General features: G+C 52.6%; 1 protein-coding gene and 1 long non-coding RNA gene across 21 annotated transcripts in view; both read left to right on the top strand.

The window, feature by feature from the left end:
- LOC138846926 (uncharacterized) overlaps positions 1-15,033 on the top strand; it is a 52,114-nt gene extending 37,081 nt beyond the window's left edge. The window contains exon 2 of the long non-coding RNA XR_011384444.1: positions 1-15,033. This exon is cut by the window's left edge and continues 29,164 nt beyond it. This is a non-coding gene — a long non-coding RNA (uncharacterized lncRNA).
- The window catches only part of RBFOX1 (RNA binding fox-1 homolog 1), a 2,206,955-nt gene that overhangs the window by 661,223 nt on the left and 1,530,579 nt on the right, over positions 1-15,153 (top strand). The window lies entirely within an intron of this gene.

The following is a 15,153-nucleotide window of genomic DNA, read 5'->3' as shown; positions in this document are numbered from 1 at the left end:
AAGGGGGGTTTACAACCGCTTAGCAGTGCTCCTGACTCCGGGAAAGGAGTGTCCATCTGGCAACGCCAACGGCGAGAGGTGGAGAGGAAGGCAAACTCTGATGCATACAGGAGTCTGGGGAGGGGGTGGCGCGGGGAGACTTACATCTTGCCGCTCGCCTGGAGCGGGGAGGCACGAGGCACGGGAGGTGCCAGGGTTTCCTTTTCAACCTTTGCCTGGTTCTGATTCATCCTCTCCCCCTCCATCCTCCCACACAGCGGGTGGATGGGACCTCGTGTGGGTTAGCTAGCGGGGACAAAGTGTTAGCACCACTCTTTCAGAATGCCTCCCGTGAGTCAGAGAACCGGGGTGTCGCTCACCTGCAGGGCCCAGCCCTTGACTTGGGAGAGCCAGTGCAGGAATCGTCCACATACCGGCCGCCACCATGCGGTCTGCGCCCCTACCACGTGTCAGCCTGCGAGCTCTCACCAGCAGAACAGGGGCGATCATCAGGGCAGTTCACGTCTAGACGGAGCCAAGCGTGGATCAAAGAAGGCAACGGTGAATGCATAGCGAACGAGGAGACAAGCGCTCTAGAGGACGCACGCACAGATTCTGTGAACCAGAACGGCCCAGGGGAGGGGTGTGTGTAAAAACGGGGACACGGGTGTCAGAGGCGAGTTCCACCCCAAATGGGGAATTCATTCAACAGGGAAAGCAAGAGGAGTTCTAGAAAGGAATGGCGGATTCTTCCGGGAGTGGTTACCCAGCGGTCTAGATGGATTCTGGCAGCCGCTGGTTCCGCAGCTCCCTGCCCCTGATGTGGGCTTGTTTTCCTTTCTATCACGGGGCTGTTCACGGACAACCGTGTGATGGTGTTGTTGAAGGCGTGGCCTCCACAAGGAGGCTCCCAGGACCACATCCCTGCACCTGCCACCCCCCGAGCCCCCAGGAGCTGGTTCTGTTTGCTTTCTAGGGCCAAGTGCGGTTGACTGGGCCAGGGAGCCGCATGTCAACTGAATGTAGAGCGTGGTGTCCCTTTGCCCTGGGTATTTAAAAATAGACCATGGATCTCTCAAAGGGCATCGTTCAGAGCCACCGGAGCAGGCAGAGGAGGGCTGTTCCCAGGATGGATTTAAACCTGAGGCAGAGTGCAGTTGAACAAGGTGAGGCTGCTCAGGCTACGGCTCCTGTCCCTTTCTGCTCATCCAGGGCCATTCCTGGGTGGACAGCATCCTTCGGCCCGTGCTGGGCTGAGTCCCCAGACGCTACAGCTGTCAGCAAAACTGCACAAGTTGAGGTCTCTGGTCCTTGTCCTCGCTACCGAAACACTGGGCGCGTGAGTCTGTCTCCCCATCGTGTCTGGGGGTCTGACCTGGGGTGCTTTTATGTCGTGATGCTTGGGGCTAAAGAAGGGCTTTTTTGTTTTGTTTCTCCCTTCTCCTTTTCAGCATTTCGGGGATCACGTAGTTTGCTGCTCTCTGCTGCCCCCTGTTGCTCTACAATGGGAACTGCTGGTTTTTCCTCCAGAGGTGATTCTTAGAATAACCATAACCAAGAGCTTCCTGTACCCGCGGTGGTGGCACCAGGCCCTGCTGCCTGCACAGGCACTCTGTAGCTTTTGGATCCAGTTCTTGTGCTGGGGCCCTGGGGTCAAGTTCAGTTTAGCAAGTCCCCTGTGAGTTCCACTGTATTGCTGGCCGTTGCTGGGAAGGGGAGTGTGGCCAGGTGGGAGCGAGTGTGAATGCGCTGATCTCCGGGGTCAGAACAGCAGCGAGAAACCCTGGCCACAGCTCTGTGCAGCTCGACAGCTCCAACATGTTCTGTAAGCCCAGGGGCCTCCCTCTCTGCATTTACGTGGTGGGGGCGAGGGTGTAACTGACTCGGAGGTGGCCATGAGCAGTGTGGAAGAAATGACTCTGCTTGTCCCGTGCGGGGCCCCCTCAGGAGGGCCGCTGCATCTTTCAGCACTGTTGGTTATCTTTTCAGTTCTAAAAGCTTTTTTTTTTTTTTTGACAGGCAGAGTGGACAGTGAGAGAGAGAGACAGAGAGAAAGGTCTTCCTTTGCCGTTGGTTCACCCTCCAATGGCCACCGCGGCCAGCGCACCGTACTGATCCGATGGCAGGAGCCAGGTACTTCTCCTGGTCTCCCATGGGGTGTAGGGCCCAAGCACCTGGGCCATCCTCCACTGCACTCCCTGGCCACAGCAGAGAGCTGGCCTGGAAATGGGGCAACCAGGACAGAATCTGGCACCCCAACTGGAAGTAGAACCCGGTGTGCCGGCACCGCAAGGCGGAGGACTAGCCTAGTGAGCCACGGCGCCGGCCTAAAAGTTTTCTATAATTGTTCAGTAATCATCCCCATCTTACAAATCAAGTGGAAGCTCCAGAACACTGAGAAGGTTGAGGTGAAGGGTAATGTTTGCCTGGGACTTTGGTTTTGTTGTTTTTGTTTTTTGCTTTGGGTTGCACGTGATAGAAAATCCACTAACAGAGACTTCTGTCCCGCAGGAGATGTTTCCTCACCTATGACTCTCAAAGGTGAATGACTTGGCAGTTGTTTGATTTTATGATGCAGTCAGATCATGAGGAATCCCTGTCCCATTGTGTCTTTTCAGCTCCCTGTCAGGGAGTAGTTCCTTAGATTTGTTCCCTCGTAGTACAAGACAGCTGCTGTAGCTCCAGACACCACGACATCAGAGCTACAGTCAAAGTCAGCAGAACCACCTCTCTTACGTTCACGTCTAAGGGAGAAGCTTCCCAGGACTTCTCAGTGAGACCTCTGGGTCTCACTGGCCGGGTCAGTCACTGGTGAGGGGTGGACGCTCAGCCATGCCTGGATCCATCCGAATGATTACCTAGGAAGAGGCTGAATTCTCTAGGCACACACAGGGTGGTCCCTCGGAGGGAGCTGGATCTGAGCCAGGAGAGAAAATGCCTGGGAATGGCTGCCTTGTTGGCTGTCCCACATGCTGGGTCCTCCACAGTGGAGCTCAAGGTCATGCACTTGAACCCAGTGGCACAAATCCCGTAACAGGTGCTGGGCACAGATGCGGGACCTGTCGTCCTCTCTGCAGGACGTCCCCAATGTACTGGCGGACGGCATTCACCCCGCCACTGTGGTCGAATGCTGTTGCAGGAATTCTTCAGCTGTGGGACAGACACGGAAGCTCATCATACATGAAGACCTGGAACATGCTTTGTTAGTGGTAGCAACAGAAGTGTATCGGGACGCGGGTTCACTCACGTTTAAAACTGCAGCTTCTAGAAAGCATAGCATTGAGCCTTTGACCTGGGAGTAGGTTCTTGATTTCTTCTTCTCTTTGGACTAAATCCCTGAATTCCAAGAAACCCCGTTCCATCTCTCCTCGCCCTCCTCTCCAGCCCCAGTGGCCAGCATCGGTCTGTGAGGTGAAGAGTTGGCTCCGTGGTGACCTGTGGACCTGCTGGGTGCACGGGTCAGGGGGCCACCTCCCCAGGGTCTGCTTTTGAATTCACTGTTGACAAACGATGTTGAATTTCCGACGGTGAGGGAGGAAGTTCAGTAGACTGCAGTGGTTCAAATGTTCTGGCTTTGCCACTCAGTGATTTTTTTTTTTTTTTTTTTACCTTGAGCCACTTAATCTTCTGAGTCTTGTATTTTTTTCCATTTGAAGATATGGGGTGTTCCGAGGATCTGTCAGACTTCACACAGTGGCCAGAATTCCCCATGATCCGTGACCCTTCACAGTTATCATCATTCCCTAAGTCTCCCGGCTTCCAAAGATCAAGGACCTCTCTTTATGGCTTGGCAGTTGATAAGGACAGAAATGATCGGCACAGTGGCGGAATCTGCGTGGTCTCTGTCTCCCTGAGTGTCTGTCTGGACCCCTGGGTGAGGAGCTGAGCCAGACGTTCTGGGTTGCTGCAGAGAACCCGCCTCTGCGTGGAGAAGCCCAGTCTGTCTTCCTGCATGGCCTCGGGACAGACTCCCTGCAGAGGTACCAGTCGGGAGTCCGAAGGCTCCAGTGACTAATTCGTTGTGACCTTGAGCTGTTTATTTGACGTGAAGTGGCTAATGGCCAGGGAACGATCCTCTGAGATCATATCTCAGTGACTGCTGCCTGTCTTAGGAGAAGAGGGGCACTCAGGAGTCATCAGAGCTCATTTGCAGAAGTGGCTGCCGTTCCCCTCGCCAGAGTCCTCCGCGCCCTCGTCGGCTGGCCTCGCTCGCTCGCTCGCATGCGTCGGGAGGAGCCTGGATAAGAGCTGGATTTCTCCCTGCTTGGGCTTGTGGCCACTGCCTGCATCACTCTGATGGAATGAGACAAGTTACTTAGGGCGAGTGTGGGGGGGTGTTGGCGCCACCTGGTGGTGGGAGCTATGGAGGAGCAAGTGGTCAGGTCTCAAACAGGACATAGGGCAGAGGAGAGGGGCTGGGCTTGGTGACCCCAGTGACATAAGAACAGCCCACTGAGGCTCACCTCCCAAAGGTCCCACTGCCTCCCTGGGTGACGATACCCCTGGGTAACACGTCAGCCTCTGAGGGGACACAGACAGACCATCTACAAACCATAGCACCATCCGTGTTCCCTTGGAACCTTCGGCACGGGGAACTCTCGGGGCACAGCTGCCTGTTTGTTTTGTAAGCGTCTGAGAAACCTTGGCCTGGGTTTTTGGACATTGCTGTCTCATCGCATCTGACGACATGAAGGCTGGCAGCATAGGTCAAATCCTGAGCACACCTGTGCGCAAAGGGGTGTTGGACCCCGTAGCACTTAAATCTCTTCTTCCCCAAAGTGGCTTCTAGCAAGACATTCCCTCACTCTGAATCCCATCCCATCCTTGTGAGATAGGAGTGCTGGTTCTCACCGAATAAGGTAGAAACATTTGGATCTGAATCTCAAAACAGAGTTGTTGGGTGAGGACCGTGAAGCGTGGCGCACGTGTGGAGTGCAGGTTTCCTGGGCTGCCTGCTGTCCGCACAGCCCACGCATTCTATGTTGAGGAGGTTTGCATGGCCGTGCCCTGCCCAAGCTTATGCTGTCCTGTAGGACCTGTGAGAAGAGCTTTGCAGCTCATCCAGGACCGCCTGTTCGTTTGGGTTTCTTCTGAGGCAGAAGACAAGAAGGAGTGGATAATCGTTAGTAGGGGATGTAAAACAGAACCCAGGCCATGCTGCTGACTTGGCCGGGTGCCCTTCTTTGGGGTTCAGGTGTGGGGATTCATTTTCATTCTATTTGAACTCAACCTAGGAAGATTATCTGTGGCGAGTGTTTCCCAATAAAAGATGGAGTTTTGGGGTTGGTGCTGTGACACAGTGGGTTAAGGTGATGCTGGTATTCCCATATGGACACCCATTCAAGTCCCGGCTGCTCCACTTCTGATCCAACTCCCTGCTGATGTTCCTAGGAAAGCAGTGGAGGATGGCCCAAGTGCTTCGGCTCCTGCACCCACGTGGGAGATTTGGATGAAGCTCTTGGCTTTCAGCTTCTGCCTGGCCCAGCCTTGGCCATCACAGCCATTTGGGGAGTGAACCAGCAGATGGAAGATTTCTCTCTCTCTCTCTCTCTCTCTCTCTCTCCCTCCCTACCCCTACCCCTGCCCCTGCCCCTGCCCCTCCCTCTCCCCCTACCCCTACCTCATCCCTATCCCTATCCCTATCCCTATCCCTATCCCTATCCCTTTCCTGTATTCCCTCCCTCCCTGTATCTGCCTTTCAAATAAATAAAAATCTTTTTTAAAAAGATGAGGTTTTGAAGAACACTCTTTTGGGGTCGACCTAAAGATGGGCATCCATTCTGTCACCTTGCACAAGCGAGGGATGGAGCTGGTACTCACTCAGCTAACCTGAGTCACGCCTAAGTGTGGTCCTTTTCCCTACGTGCCAGGAGGCTGAATGGGGCACAGCAGAAAGACAGTGTGTCATCCTTCACTCTGGAGAGGAGCTCGTCACTCAAGGCTGTCTGATGTCTATAGAAAGAACAGTTAGGGCAGCCGGGAAGGCTCAGGGCAGTGCTGGCAGCCGGGAACACAGGGGCAGCAGCACATTATGCAAGAGGAGCCCTCCTGTGGCGGGGTGGAGAAGAGATGGGTGGGCACCCAGGCCCCCCCAGGAGGAAGAGAAGCAAAGGGACGGGAATCCAATTTCTGTGAGCAGGTTTGTCACGAGGTGGCAAGTTGGGTTAATAGGGTGGGATGACTTTGCATAGGTGTCTCACTTTGGAGTTGTCGCCAGGTGAAAAGTGTCATGTTTTTGGGGAAATTTACTTACGATACAAAGGCTTTTCCCTACGCAGTAATTCCACGTGAGTTGCCTATCCACGTTTGTGCGTGCAAACACCCTGCACATGTGAGCTTCTCATTCACCAAGAACTTCTGATTTAGTAGCAAAATTTGCATACAGATGCAGAGTCTGTGTTGTATTTATGTGTAAATACGGAGATGTTGAAATTCAGAATCTGTCACCAGTAAGTAACCTCCCCAGCGTTTCCTAACCTCCTTTCTCTGTGTGTGCACACATGATTTGAAAATCTGGAGTCACCGTCGCCTGCTTTGTCTTCACTGAGGGTAGCTCAAGGACTTGGTGCTATTAAATGTCCTTCTGAAACGGAATACTTTAAATAACTACAAAGTGGTGCTTCCTAGGGCTGCGGAGTAGTCCACTAATCCCTTTGTGTGTATTTAATCCTGTGGAAGAACTGTGTGTGTGTAACTTTTGTTGCAGTCGAGTTTAGGTTTGTAATTCCTGGGCCACACGCAATAAACTTGCTACAAGGTGAGTTTTAGAGAAAATGGCACACTGGTCTCACCAGCTCAACCTCACCATTTGTAACAGTGGCCAAAGAAAGTATTCCGGTGATGTATTCTGCCAGAAAATTTACATTCTGCATACTTATTTTCCCCCGTTTTTCAGCCTGGGTGCATCAGATGGGGCCTGTGTGTTTTTCCTGAGGAATGGATCTGTAACTGCCGAACAGTATGGAACATGTTGTCTGTTCACAGATGCTTTTGTGTCACATAAATGCTGATTAGCCAGAGCGGTGTGATTAATCGTGTTCTGCGATGTGGCTTAGTAATCTTCATTTGTCTATTATTAGGAAGAATTTTCTAGATGAATTTTTTCCAACAGTAAATAAACAGATGAATCATTTGTTTTTCGACCCATTATTCAGTCAGCCGTCCCTTCATCCGTCTGTCTTTCCATCTCTCCTCCCTTCCACCGCCCATCCATCCATCCATGCGTACATACATCTGTTTGCTGAGTAGCAACTCTGGTTGGTGTATTACGTGCTGGAGGCAAAGAGATGAATTGGATCACATTAGAGCCTGACATCCCAGTGCTGGGGGTGTCATGCTGAGGTTCTAGCCCCTTGGGGAACCATGAGTCCATTGCAGTTCTTTGTAAAAGAAATGGATTTCCTGCAAAACCGGTGTGTGTGGAATTTCCCCTAGGAGAGGTCTCATTCTTCAGCTCCTCAAAGGGCTCATTGCCCTACAAATACGCTGCGGCTGAGGACTGACTGGGGCGAGACGTGAGCTTGCTGACCCCGAGCTGTGGCTTCTGTGCTAAAAGAGGACAAGGGTGGAAGACACGAGCTGAATGGCTGCCGTGGCGGGTAGTAGGGGAAGCTCTTTGCGATGATCCAGTCTAGAAGACTGAGCGGGGCGTGGCTAGGTGAACAGGAGCATCAGGGAGACGCCACGCTAGCGGGAGGGAACAGCACGGCAAAGGCCCAGGGGAGTTAGGGGCCGTGATGCTCTTCAGAAACACTAGTTGTCGGCCGGCGCCGCGGCTCACTAGGCTAATCCTCCGCCTGCGGCGCCGGCACACCGGGTTCTAGTCCCGGTCGGGGCGCCGGATTCTGTCCCAGATGCCCCTCTTCCAGGCCAGCTCTCTGCTGTGGCCCGGGAGTGCAGTGGAGGATGGGCCAGGTGCTTGGGCCCTGCACCCCATGGGAGACCAGGAGAAGCACCTGGCTCCTGCCATTGGATCAGCGCAGTGCGCCGGCCGCGGTGGCCATTGGAGGGTGAACCAACGGCAAAGGAAGACCTTTCTCTGTGTCTCTCTCTCTCACTGTCCACTCTGCCTGTCAAGAAAAAAAAAAAAAAGAAAGAAACACTAGTTGTCAGGATGACCAGCGCCTAAACTGGGGGTGTGTGAAGAGAGTGAAGAAACTGAGGCTCTTAGAAATTCCTAGGGTTTGGAAGCTGGAAATCCTAGACTGGAATCTGTGGCAGACCCTAAACAACGTAAAGATTTTGGGCTGAGTTTCCCAATGCATTTGTCTTTGGAGAACAAGTGTTCTTGGGTCTGTCTCTAAGCCTCAGCAGCTACTGATTTAGTTGAAAGCTACCTAAGGGCTCGGTCAGGGCTCCATTCTGGGGAAGTTTGCCCGGATACAAGAACAGGTAGGGCCCTGGAAAGGTAGGTGAAAACACTGCCACCTTCAAATTCGGCAATTTACAGACACGGACAAGAACAGCCACTGTGGGTGCTCCTAAGGCACCGCCCACTTTGATAAATCACCGTGTGGAATCCTCTTAAAAGACTGTAATGGGTACTGGTTTGCTGTTGCTCCTGTAACAGATGACTAAGGTCTCAGTGGCTTGGAAGAGTGTAATTTATTATTTTACAGTTTAAGAGGTGTTGTTCCATAGGAAGCGACAACAGAGGGTCAGTGGGTCAGCGGGGTGGACGCCCTCTGCACACTTCCGGGAGGGCCCATTTCCCGATGTCCCAGCTTCTCAAGGCTTCCTGCACTCTTTGGCTCCTGGTCCCTTCCTTTATCCGCAAGGCCAGCAACAGTGGGTTGGGTCCTCCCTTGACATCACTCAGTCCTCCTGCCTTCCTCTTTCACGTTAAGGAACCTTGTGATACGCTGGTCCTTAGGGATCACCCAGAACAGCCTCCCTAGTTCAAGGTCTGGTCAGTACCCCAGGCTCCATCTGTTAGCGTAATTCTCGTTTCCCCGTAAGGTCACACGTTCACAGGTTTCCGAGGTCCTGACACAGACCTCTGCAGCCCACATACTGCTGTCCCGATCGATCCACGTGGAAAAGCAGCTCCACAGGGGAAGATTGTGCAGTTATTAGGAGTTAAGAGAGAGATTTGCACTGTGATGTTTTTGGCTCCAAAGTCAGCAGGTGCTAAAAGGTAAACCTTGGGCCAACGTGAAGGATCAAAGACAGTGGAGGATCTGATATTCTGATGGCTTCATAAATCGATGAGCTTCGCTTCTGAAGTCTAAAGCGTTAGCTTACGGTATTGACCTTGAGTCTCCACGTGCTGCACGTACCGCTCAAGGCAGGGCTTACTGTTCCTTTGACAGCCCGACACCTGCCCTCAGCTCCAGGGCCCCTCAGTGCCTTCGTGAGCAAACCATGGAATGACCTGGTCCTTTTCTCTGTTTCCTCGCTGTGAGCTTGTGACGCTCGGAAAGTGGAGACTCAGTGGCGGTAGCTGGCACCCTGTTGTCCTACCTCTGTGCTGAGAATGAAAGCTGACCTGCTCGCTCAGCCGTGCTGGGCCCTCGGCCTCTGTCTCCATCGGTTGCTGAGCTCCACGAGGTATCAAGCCAGTGTCTCTCTCTCTCCTCGGCCTCGTCTTTTGTTCCTGCCCCTGGAAGATTGCATTTCTCCCCTTCTTGTTAGTTCTTAGGTCCAGAGATCTTCCTTTGCTCTCTCTTCTGGGGGACGTCTGTTCCCTTCCATGTTTGAGTGAAGTCACCCTGTCATTTCTCATCACACCCTTATTCCTCTTTGTAGATGTCGCCGGGTTTTTAATGTCTTGTTAAAAATTTCTGTTTTGTAGCACAGGGGGCTTGATATATGTATTTTATGGTATCTTATCCTCCCCTTAATTGAGTACATGGTGGGTACCTGGTATTTGTTGAGTAAGTACTACTCTAGAGCTTTGATGGTTCTTACCGTTTTTCCCTGCCTCAGTGCTCATCTACTCCGCCATCCACCTCTCCACCAGTCCACCTGTCCAGTCCCCATCCTCCTTGGGGGTACACTTGAGAACACTGAACTGTCCGTCCTGATTTTCCGTTCTTCTTTCTGTTTCTTCCTTCATCCTGATGTCCAAAGTGGTATGTAGGGCTGGCACTGAGGGAAGTATACATATTGGTGATGGTGACACTAACAGCTAATGTTTGAATACTCACCACGGGCAAGCCACTCTCCAAATGCCTCACATGGATTGGTAAGCATATGAGCCCTCTAGAGTCAGTGTTAGGAAAACACACGTCTGGAAGGCAGTGCAGTGGTTCAGAACAGCCGCCTGGAGCGTCCAGGCTCACACAGGCAGTGAGTGCCAGGGCTGGGCTGCTTCCTGGGCAGGTGGATTCTTCATCTTGTCCTCTGCTGCCTTCCTGCTCACCCTGGTCCACCACACGTCCAGCCGAGAAGGGAAGAGAAGGTCTAATCGATTAAAAATGTTGACACTCAGCATTGGACACTTTCACAGTGTCGTGTTTAACATCACACAACTTCATGCCACAAATTACCCTCTGGGTGTCCTCATTTACCACAGCGGCTGGTTGGTTACTCAGAAGAGATGCTGTCATTGGCACCACTGAATGTCACTTGGGTGAACGTGGGTCTGGAGAGGAGTTTAAGTGCTTGTTGTTTAGGATATACAGTAACACATTGCAGTCTTCAACAAATAGTACAAAGTAACTGTTCCCAAGTGCCCTCTGCACTCATTCCCAGAGTAAGAGTCTGGAAGCAAAGCAGGATCTCCAGGTGCCTGGGCACAGGGATGGATCAAGGCAGTGATCCACTGCAATCTCTTCTACAACTCTTTTCACCAGGAAAAGGCATCCGCACTTTGTGTCATTGTAGCTTCAACGTATGGAGACGCAGCAAATGGAGGGAGAAAAGGCAGAGGGAACTCTGTGCCTTGTGTGCATTCTTTGAGAGGTCGTTTTTCCCTGATGCCTGGCCCTGCTTGCTTTTGCAGAAGTAGAATTGTGCCTTCCTTTTGGGCAATTTATGTTCTGTGGAGGGTTTTCCATTAGCTTTTTAGAGTAGTGGTTCTCTAAATCACTCGCGCCCGCGTCGCTGTTGAAAAGGACTAAACTGTGCACGAGAAACCTACTGTGAAAGAGATTTTCCGATTCAGCCTGAGCTTTATCACAGTGACATCGCCGGCGGTGCCGGGGGCCAGAGCTTCCCTGAACGTGCCTGCCATGGTGGAGAAGGAGCAGACGTCTCCCTCTGGGGTGGCTCCTCTCATTTCGCCAGTCCCTGAGTCACCATTGCCCAGGAAGAGAGACTGCTGGGCGTGTGATTTGAGAAGAGGTGCCTTCATCCATTTTGCTTCTGCTGACCCAGATGGCACTCGCCGTAACCAGGAAGCACTTAGGGAAAGCGGAGACAGTTGCTATGTAAAACCTGCATGCACTAAACAGAGCAAGGCGGAATTAATCAGCCTGTAAATTCACCAAGGGAGAAAGTGACATGCTCACTGGATGCTGGCATGCCGACAGGAGCAGGCATTCGATCTGAAGCTTTAAAGAGTTATTTTAGGGCAAATAAAAGAAAGGGCTGCTCCTAAAGCAGATAGGTCACAGCCGAGAGCGGTGGAGTGAAGCTACTTCCCATGTGAGGCTCTGCTGGACTGGCAGCTTCCCACCCGAGCTCTCCTTGTGTTGTGCCCTCCCTGTGACTCAGTTTCCTCATCTGCAGCTTGGAAAAATGACAGTGCCAGCCTCAAAGCATTGTCAGGGGCATTGTACTGTGCAGAAAGCCCCGAGCCCGTGGCTACTCAGGGATCCTGGGTAGCATTATGTGTGCCACTGTGGGAGATTATCGATAGAAATCAGAGCTAGCGAGCTGTACTGGAGTAGATATGGGATTTCTTTCCAAGTAGAACATTTAACATAATTCTTCAGACCGGATACGTGGATCAGTGGAGATGGGGCATCATGGCAGGATTTCTCACGGACGCAGGGGACGCTTTGAGCATCCTGCTGTCGCTCGGAGTGGGATGGAGTGAAACTCCCCGCTCTACCCCTCCGCCGAGTCTGCGCACTTTTGCCGCAGCTGATTGGGCCCTTGATAGGCTGCCTGCTGCTTGGGTGGTGCTGGAGTCTGCTCTACACTCACTGCTGGAGTTCTCACACACTGGGAGAAGGCTGGGCAGGACTGGACGCCAGCAGAGGCGCTTGGATCTGCCATTCGCTGTGCAAGGCAGACACCTCTAACGAGCTCCTGCCTCACAGAAGGCAGCTCTGCCTTTGCGAGGAGCTTGGTAGCCAGACAGCACCTCCCTCACTCTGCCTCTGATTAGTCCTCCTTCCAAGCCTCTCTTCTGAAACTCCGAAGGAACAAAACACACACGGAGCTGAGACAGCAGAGAAAGTGCCCCAGGCAGTGTGACAGAGGGGCAGGCTAATGACCCACCTGAGTGTGCGGTTGTTACCGGGCCTCTGGCTTTCACTGTGCCGGGCGTGAAAGTGTCCACAATTAGGGAGACTTGGCTCACTCTGAACGTGGCCTCCTCCAGGCTCAGAGCAGAGTTGAGTCTCCGCATTCTTGTTTTGGGATCTTGGATCTCGGATTCCAGCCATCTAAGCCAGCATGGGGACGAAGCCTGGACTGCCCCGAGCTGGCCTTTGTCGGCTTTAAGATGCTGGGGACACAGTGGGAACATCATCCCGTGTCACTTGGCTTCTGACTCGGGGTTGCCATGGAAACAGAACATGCTTGTTCATGGCAAATGGCCTTGTTGGGGCTGTTACATATGCTGTTAGTTATTGAAGTGAAGTTATTTATAACTTGGTGGAAGGAAGTCCCAGGAGAGGTGCATTGTTCTGCCTAATTGCTCCATGGAGAAGGGGAAGAATTCTGCCCCAAAGGAAAAAGGAAGAGGAGGGAGGAACACAATGGAGAAAAAGCGACTGTGGATAAATCCTCCAGAAGAAAACTTTCCAGAGGCCGTTTTGCATTATTTAGAACTCCCTATGTGTCCCTGTGCTAGTCCGCAACATTTGTTTGGGGTTTTTTGTAACCCTGATGATGTCGGCTCCAGACCTCCGTGGGGTTGCTGAGCCCACAGCCTCTGTAAAACGTTGCCTGCCGTTGGTGAATATTGTGTCAGGGATGTGGAGGCCCAAGCTAGAAGAAAAGCTGCTCTGTGGTTTCTGTATCCCTCTGGTGGGCTTTGAGGAAATTCTTCCTCTCTGGTTGAGAAGCAGTTGGAGTCCATGAACCAACATTTTCTTTCCGTGGAGTCTGAGACGGTGACATCCGTTTCCTAATTTATCAAAGCAAGATGGCGCAAACCCTGACCACGGGTCAGCCATCACTGGCACTTTGGGAAATGAAGGTTGTTGCCAGCTCTGTGAAGCGATGCCAGCATAGGTAGTGTCTTTGGTTATTTGTACGTCTGATACACCACTTCTCAAGCTCTGGCTGACTGGCCTCACCTGGGGAAGAGAACCGTGCCTTCTCTGACCCCTTCCCAGCCCTGCTGAGCAGGCCCTGGTGTCGGAGTGAGCGGCCTGGTGCATTGAGTGTGCGTTCGTGCTTTGAGGCCTTACCCTGGAGAAATGCTGTCAGAGGTGGCCTGCAGATGACGGGCACGAGTGTCACCTTGGAGTTGTTTGCAGGTGCAGAAGCTCAGGCCCCACTGGACCTACTGACGCAGCATCTTGGGGGCTGGAGCCCAGCATCTGTGTTGTAGGTGAACCAGGGTCTTCCGCGTGACATCCAGCAGTGTGTCCATCAAGCTCTGCAGGGAGTCTTGTGAAGGCTTGGGTAGGAGATCCTCTTTATTAGAGGATTGTCCCCATTTCACAGGTGAGAAAAATGAGTTAGTAGGAGGGTAAGCCAAGTCCTTGAGCGTGTGCTGAAGCTGGGATTTGAACCCAGAGCTGGTGAACGAGGACCTGCAGATTGACCACTGTGCGATGCTGCTTTCATTTCTTTGATCTGCCTTCCTGATTGCATTTACCACCATCCAGAATTCCTCCATTTGTTTCCCATGACCTCACCTGCCTGGAGATTCTAAGTTCCTTGGAAATCGGGGGCCTCTCTGGCTTGGTCATTTCTATGTAGCCATTTGCCATTGCTGCGGCCTTTAACCAGCATCAGCCTGCCCTGGTGGGGGTGCAGGGGGCAGCTATTAAACCACTGATGCTGGGCTCCACCCCCAGAGTGTCAGATGTGGGTCGTCTGGGGCGGGGACTGAGAGTCTGCCATTGTGATAGGCACCCGGCTGGTGCTGGTGTGGTCAGTCTGCAGGCCTCACTTACAACAGCTCAGGTTTATGCTTTTGTCAAAGGCAGAAACGATGTGGGTCAGGGAGAAGCGGGTGCCGGGGTCGACGACCACTGCCTTCTGCTGCTCTCTGCCTGCCGTTGCCTGCAGTCCCACATACTTTGCAAACTCTGCCTCATTAATCTTCCCCACCCCGGGAGGGCCTGGGTGACGGACACTAGTACCTTTATGTCACAGATGGAGAGGCAGCTGCGCCAAGGGGATGTGACAGGCCCAAGGTCACCTAGCGAGTACCCTGGACGGACCCAGAATAGAAACATGGCCGCCTGCCACGAGCCCTGCTCTCCCCGCTCCTGTGACCCTGGGAGCCCGATAAGCATCTTCACATCCTCTCTCCCAGTGCCGCTCGCGCTGCTTCCGGAATTAGCTTTGTGTCTTTAACCTCACCCTGGGCAGACTCGGGTTCAAGGTTAGCACTGAGAACTCTCTGAGTTCTTTGCAACTGGGACTCCAGACCGCTTCTAGGTTGGGAGCAATTAATAACAGAAGCACAGGTCCTGTGGACGGGTCCTGTGGAAGGAGTCTCGTGTCTTCTGCAGGCACCAAACGCTGCCACACACTTTCTCCACGTGGCCTTCCTTGGCATGCTGTCCCCGGGACCGCTTGCTGCAGATCAGGTGCCTCAAAAGACGTTTGTAGATAAAGGGAATTGGAAGCAAAGTTTATTTGGATGTGAGCAATTTGGAAACCCATGTAAATGAGGGGTCTTCAGGAAGTTTATGTATTATGAAAAACTATGCATGGGTTTTAATTTTTTGTACCAAAATAAACTTCTGATTCCATTTTCGTGTTGGGTGTCTGAAGTTTCCTTACATTTGTGTAGGGGCTGACTTGTTCTTAAAGGCAGAAGTCTGGGGGGAGGGTGGGGCAGAGGCCACGCATCCATTTCAAGTTAGGTTCCTGTGA

The sequence above is a fragment of the Oryctolagus cuniculus genome, chromosome 19, assembly GCF_964237555.1.
Source record: "Oryctolagus cuniculus chromosome 19, mOryCun1.1, whole genome shotgun sequence".
NCBI lineage: Eukaryota > Metazoa > Chordata > Mammalia > Lagomorpha > Leporidae > Oryctolagus > Oryctolagus cuniculus.
Note: the sequence above shows the minus strand (reverse complement) of the source record. Positions and strands in the feature narration are given on the sequence as shown.